Genomic DNA, 7888 nt, shown 5'->3' on the forward strand with positions numbered 1-7888 from the left:
GCGTTATTCAGAACCTGGCAGCGGCTTACAGTCAAGGATTTGTTATCTTTTCACTAATGTGTTCTCTCTTTTGTTCCGGACCACTGTGAAGGCGAAATCCATTACGATCAAGTCTATTCAGACTGTATTGCAAACATCTTGGATAAATCTGTCGAAATATCACATTAGCAAACATTACACTTCGCAAATCTCTTTCTACGCTGTACAAAAAATACCTGCTTTTTTAAACTTTTAAACACCCTTTAATGTAGTCTCTAACACTATTAGAGCAGCTAAGCTTGAACTATGAAAATATTTTGTACTCGTACATATAATACACAGCAAGAAGTCAGAAAAAGCTCACTTTACGTTGTGTGTCTCAATACGTATGCCAGCAGATATAATTAAAATCACACGCAGTCTTGCAGGTGGATGCAGAATATCGACACTTAGGAGATGCATAATTTCATATCGGCCAACTGTCGGTGAATATCGTAAAGATAACGGTGATTAAAAGCTGGAATTCTCGATATCTGAAGTTAACGCCATGTTGGTGTTTGATCTTTCAATTATGACAAAGTAATTAAAGTAGTCAGGCGAATGCGCGCGCATGTGTGTGTTCAATTCGATTGCTCTAAGGCTGGCTTATCAGTTTCGAGGAGATAAAATCCTAACATCATCGTATCTTTCAGCTAATTCGAATTCAGCTGGTTCATCTCCAGTCAGTTGTTCTAAAAGTGCAAAAAGTGTAAATGAGGAAGCGAACCAGTTCGTTTTTTATTAACAAACACTGCTAAAAATATAACGGAATGTTATTTAATTATAAATTAAGTAATGGAAACTAAACTACATATTCTGATGGTGAAGTGAACATGGAATTTGTATCCAAATACGTATTAAAATGTAGCTTAGATGTTGCTGCCTTATCTGGCACAAAATGACGTGGTAAGAATGAATTGGATATGTACACTATCTACCAGTAATTGACCAGACATCCCTGTTATAGAATATTTCAGGTTTGTTAATAATATAAAAAACAGTTATATACATAGTAGGAGGCAGTATTTCATTAGCAGTTGAATTCAGGTGGTATGGCAATACGACGTGAACTCAGTGACTCCGAGAGAGGTGTCATCGTGAGATGTCACACTGGCGGCATGTCGATACATGTCATTGTGGCTCAACGAGAGCGATGTGATCAACAAATGGAGACGTTCTGGCATCACTGGTGCAGGAAAACACTAAGCGCAGCCTCACAAAATGACTGACAGGGACAGGTGAGTGTTAAAACGGGTGGCACGCAAAAACCGGCTACAATCGACACAGACCATCCGTGTTGAGTTACAGAGCGTCAGTAACACCATGATGAGCACTAATAATGTACGAAAAGAACTCCATTTACTGGGTTTCCACGGAAGAGCAGCGGCACAGAAGCCGAACAAGGCGGCTCGTCTGGTTTGGTGCGAAGAGCCTGCGAAGTGGACAATTGATCAGAGTGGAAAACGGTACTCTGGAGCGGTGAATCAAGATTCACCTGTTTCCAGTCCGATGGCAGGGTGTGGAGACAGCCTGGTGAACGCTTGTTACCACAGTGTGTTGTACCCACAGTAAAGTTTGATGGAGGAATAATGATGTGGGGTGCATTCAGTTGGTTTGAAGTGGGACCACTGGTCGTTCTCCGTAGTTCAATGAAGGCAGCTCGGGACTTTGATATTCGGGATAATCAGGTGCTGCCGACACTAGAGTTTTTATGCAACAGACCCGTGTTATTATCAAGACGATAAGGCCACAAAGCTGCAGCTGTTATGGAATGTACATTGTTGTCTTGATAGTAACGCAGGTCAGTTCCATAAAAACTCCACAGTGTAGACAACACCTGATTATCCAGAATATCATGGCCCCACTCCAAACCAGCTGAATTTACCCAACACCATTACTCCTCCACTACTGTGGGTACAACACACTGTGGTAACAAGCGTTCACCAGGCTGTCTCCACACCCTGCCATCGGACTGCAAACAGGTGAATCTTGATTTACCGCTCCAGAGTACCGTTTTCCGCTATGATCAATTGTCCACTTCGCACGCTCTTTCACACTCGAAGAGATGGGTATGAAACGAATGCCGTGGCCTGCGCAGAGTCTTGATCTCAACCCATCGAACACCTTTGGAACTAATTGGAGCGGTGATTGAGGTCCAGAGCAGCATCCTCGACCTTTCGCTGAATTCAGTGCTGCTTTGATGGAGGAATGGAGGAAACTTCCACGTGATGTCTGCAGCGCATTGGTGGAAAGCCTTCCTCAAAAGGTGTAGGAGGTGATCAAAGCCAAAGGTGAACTTAGCCGATATTAGGGATCGCCTGCTGGTAGCAATTGTAAATTATTGAAGTATCCGGACAATTATTGGTAGATAGTACGCGCGCGCGCGCACACACACACACACACACAAAATAAAGTGATGATTAGCGTAACTTGCTTCTACAAAAGGGAATAGGGCTCACTAATTATTTGCAACTGAGGGAACACTTAATTAGGCCATTTTTTCAGTTGAGCTACATTTATAAAGTCGTAACGATGACAGCAGGATTTACTATTTCGGGCAAGCTGGAGAGGACAAAGAATATAGTCTAAACAACTGTTTATAAGTATTTACTTGTTAGTTCTAGCCAACAAATGAATAAAAAACATTGGTGGAAAGCCTCCCTCAAAGCCAGGTTTCTAGATCACAAATAATCCCAACTCATTGAGAAAATGGTTGAAGCTAAAATGATGGATTCTACTTTACGACTATAATAATAAAATAAGAAAGACCCAAATTAGCATTTATCGTTTATAAGAGGAACGTTCGTATGAAAGAAAAAAAATGAGAATATGAAAACAAAGGAATTTGTAATGATTTTTATGTTATTTTATGTAACGTGTGCTCTGTTTCGAAAAAAAAGAAGAAGGGATATTGTGAATAAAGTGTTATATGTTTATTTTTTTGCAATAAAATGTATCGGTGCATGCTCCTAAAGTGAAATATGTTTTTAAAATTATGAAAATAAACTAATCTGAAATAAATGTACCTTGAATAGGCGTTAAATCATTCCTCTCAAAAATAACCTTTGAGTCTTAGATAATTTATAATTTTCCATAATAAAACCGAACCTTGATCACCATAAATTAAGATATTAAATGCAGATGTGAAGAATAATTCCACAGAACACACACAAACACACACACACACACACAGAATTAGTTTGCTTAATTCATTTTCTCATTCGCGTTCCAGAAGATCCAAAAGAATAAATTATAAGAAGGGCGAAAAAGGAAAGAAAGAATGAGAGAACAGTCGGTAATTCAAAAACGAAAACAATCAAAATATTTGAACTATGTAAGCTACGATGGGCATCTAAATTAATAAAGGGCAAAATGTAATCATAACCTTATTTAACCTTAGAGTAATAAATTCGAAAGTATGTTATCTTTCAGACAGCGTAGTACTAAACTCGTAAAGCTTTTTTTTTATCACACAGCACTATATGAAGAAGTACGTAATCATTATTAGTTAATGTTATAAGAAAATAATTATTAAAGCCTGCATGATCATCCACTTACATTATCTGTATCTCGAGTGAGGTTGCCCAAATCTTTAAAACAATATTCAGCCATGAAATTGACTTGTTTTCGATGAATTATAAAAGGAATTCATCGAAAATTCTGACTAAATTATTTTTTCGATCAACAATGTTTCGCAATTCGGCGAATAGCCTTTGGTGAATTGTCATTCGATGAATTGCTATCCGATACACCAGTGGCTCCCACAGTGTGGGCCGCGGCGTCACAGCGAACTCAATTTATGTGCATTATTTTTTCAAACGGTTACTAAGATTTAGGACACAACTACTTATCAAGTAGTTTGGGCCTAACTATTAGTTAGCGGGACTGTTAGGCATTTTGGCCTGAGGGGCACTGAGAAAGAATGGGAAACTCTGAGATAAACTATTCTTCGAATAATTTTTCGTGTTGAATAGCACTCCTTTTTGGCTTATGGCCTTAGTAATCGTCTCAAATTCTCTTTTCTTTAAAACCTGTTCAACCAGGGTGATAGCGGAGTGAGATGTGTATAGATGCAATAGCCAGAGTGACTCACCCAGGTTAAGAAATACACTAGCAAATATTAATGCAATAATTTGCTAGATGGGATAGGTATGGGTATTAAAACAACAGCAACATTCAAATTGAACCATGCTGGGTCTTTGATATGAAGCTACATTTCAGTCGCAGAATATAAATTACATAAAAAAAATATCCTAAAATGGTGATATACAAAACAATAATACGAAGTGTAATATATGGAGCAGTAAATTAATTCACCACCGTACTACGCCCAACGGTCAGCAGGACCATTAACCCAGAATAAACCAAATGTTTGCTAGGATAAAGCTGTTAATCCTATCTGTACAGTATGCTCAAACTGCGCGTTCATCGAAGGTTAACCCATTTGCAGTTGGGTGGAGGAATATATTAGAAAACGCAGCAGAAAAACTTCGTACGAGACTGATTAACTCACTTCCAGGAAAAAAGAGGAGTTAAACTCAAAAAGTACCCAACCCCGTTGGATGTGTCGCCTTCCGTGTGTGATGAGATAATATGAACTATAAATAAAACAAAAATGAATTATATGAAACAGATTAGATTAGTATATAAAGAACGATATCAAAGGAGGGGTTTTAAAATACAGCCCGGTGGGGATATGAAAGACAAATGGATATTAGTATGGCTCGGCAATGTGGTCTTAGGGACGTCCAGGATGAGGTTAAAATTTAATTATTCCTGAGAAGTTCGTGGACCACACTTTTTTGGTCAAAGAACGCTTTCTGAAATATATATACGTATATATTTTTGTCACTGAACTTACCTCTCCCGGTAACAATAACAACACGTCAGTACCATTATTCGGTTTGTTAATTATCCTGAAGCGTATTACTTACTGACATTGAATATCACTGTAGTTATCCTCATGTAGTTAGGCCGCATATAGTCAACATCATATTTGGTACTTTTATTTTTGAATATCGAAAAATATCAATAAATAAAGATGAATTAGAGCGAAACGAAGGACGGGAGAGTGATAGGATATAACGATAAGCCAAAGAAGGGATACAAGAGATAAGAGTGAATTATCCATATCCCTTTCACCAGATCATTCAGCAATGATAGTCAGTATAAGCTTATTTGCTGCTAATGATTTATTTTAATCTCTGGCACTGAGTTAGCAAGATCTCGAGTTGGTTCGCGTTGGTCTGAGTACTCCGGTTTTCCAATCCAAACAAAAAACAAGTTTCGAAACCCATTTCGTGATATTTTATGTGCTTAGTTTAAAATTCTAGTTCTGCTATAACTAGAAACGAACTATCAGCAACTGAATTAACAAACTTTATGCAGATGTACAGGGAAATCATAATTACATTTCGCATTTCGAAAGGTTGTAATTGGGTAGCTACTCATCGGAACGATTAATATTTAACACGATGATATGTGCGGGCAATGGAATTTTATTCCGCGGGCAAAAACGAACGTTAGTTCTAAAAGTTGCCAGTAGGGCAATATATGGCGTTGCAGTACCGTGGTGGGTAATTCAAGACGTCACAAAACATTGGGTTCACAAGGCGCGTTCACACAACAACATGTTCGATATGCTATCCTCCATTGTCGGCAACGTGCTGAAATCGCATGCTCAACGACAGAGTGTAGAGCTTCACTCGAAATATTGTGGATACGGCATGTAATACTGGTCTTGAGATCCACTAAGTTGGCGATGTGTCCACGATAGACGACGTCTTTGAGATGTACCCAAACCCAAAAGTCGAAAGGATTCAACGAGCGCACTGGCCGCGTTGTACGAAAATGGCGGGTGACGATTCTGTCCTCGGCAAAACGTGTCTGAAGCAACCGCTTGACAGGAGGGGGCATCATTCTGATAAAAACTGTTGAATCCAGGCACTGAAATGTTGTCATCACCGGATTGGCTAAGAGAGAAGTCAGTGGCGCCTTGAAATCGTGGGGGTGCTGCAACTTTCGAAATATTCACCATACATACACACTCTAAGTACAGTGTATGGTGAATATTTGTTTGTAAAGTATACGTGTTTGGATAAAATATCAAAATGATGGTAAAAATTAAAAAAACATTAAACATGAAACAAGATTGTTCATCATCGATAAAATTATAGAGTTTGGTATAATTCAAAATTACTTAAAGATAAAATCCATTCCTTTAATTTCGGACATTACAATTAAAGGATTTAATTGTGATGTCCAAATATTTAAAGAAATGGAGTCAACACGATAAGCACTGCGAACACTCCACTACTGGCACAAACTTCAAATAAACAACAGTGGAACTGCGCGACAGACAGTGCCGCATTACGCTAATAGCTCGCATCTCACTATGACGTGCATATGCTTGCGCGAGTAGCAATATGACACTGTGGAAAACACACTGCTGCTAGCATCCTTCGCCCTCCTAAGTGCTACAAGATGGATTTTTATTATTTTTTATACAAAATAAGAGAATTGTATAGGATTGTTGATGTTAGAATTAAATATTACAAGCAAAACAAGCAAATATAAATAAATTAATAAATATATTTATATATCGAGAAAAATTGTGTGTTGCAGTACCTATGCAGGATCCGCCCCTGAGAGCTGCATAGCGCTGGTCATTAACACTGCAGGTAACGAGACCAGCAGGACCTAGCTCCTCTAAAAACAAAGGTTTTTCGAAAAACGAATTCCGCTGTAAAACCGCACCAAACGATGACTTTCGGGGGAATGAAGCGGAGTCTGTCGCATGACGTGTGAGTTTTCGGTTTCCCAAATTCTGCAGTTGTGTGCGTATTTACAGCATCGTCCATATGGAAGTGAGCATCGTCAGTCCGGAAAATGTCCCATGGCCAGTTATTGTCCAGTTCAGTCCGAGCAAAAACCTGCACGGCAAATGTTTCTCGTGCACCCCCCAGTCAGGATTAAGCAATTGCTGAACGTGGGAAATCTTGTAAGGATAATGGGGGGGGGAGCAGAATTTTCCTCAAGACCTTGTAAACGTGCTTACGGGTTTGTCTAAAGATCGTGCAATATGCCGCGAGCTTCTGCTTCCTACGACATTTTCCATCCTTTCTTCATCTAACGCTAAGACATCTAAGGAAAGGTCTCTTCAAATTTCTGGATCTTTTTTGTAAAGCAGTTGCAGTCCCGTTTTTAATTCCCTGTATGTTCTGAACTTTCGCAATGATGTCAAGGCGCAGTTGTCATTTTGGTAAAACAACTTCACGAGAAGTGCACGTTCCTTCGGTAATGGCGATATTGTGCTTTAACACGTTGTCTGCTCACATGCGATGAAGTGAGGCATTCCGCAGCTCTCTTCTTTTATAGAAGCTTCTTTCAAATCATACGTCATTGGGAGACATTTTCATAAATGGTAGTACGGTCGCAGCGTTTCACTGCATACCAGGAGAATTATGCGTAATTTACGTATATTGTAACGCCAGGTGTCGCACTAACCAGTCAAAAAGTTTAGAATTAACCTTGGTTTTCGCGCAAGCACACATTATCATGTTAAATCGTTCGGCTGAACAGTTACCCAGTTACAGCCTTTCGAAATGTGAACTTTAATTATGATGATCCTGTACGTAAACGCCATTCATGCAACGTATATGCAAAATATTTGCTCACGTGCATCACCGCGTCTTCTAGTCTGCTGGTCAGCAATCGTCAATAGCGTTGATCACAATCAGAAAACCAAAGGATCTTTTGGAGTTCCATAAAGGGCTTATTGGGGGTGCTGCCCGTTTGGATGGAGACACAATTTTGAAAACAGCAGAGCTGACTAGTTTCTCAAAATGTGAGATATCCCGAGTGTTTAATC

The sequence above is a fragment of the Typopeltis vanoorti genome, chromosome 14 (assembly GCF_054136105.1).
Source record: "Typopeltis vanoorti isolate ZY-2024b chromosome 14, IOZ_Tvanoo_1.0, whole genome shotgun sequence".
Lineage (NCBI taxonomy): Eukaryota > Metazoa > Arthropoda > Arachnida > Uropygi > Thelyphonidae > Typopeltis > Typopeltis vanoorti.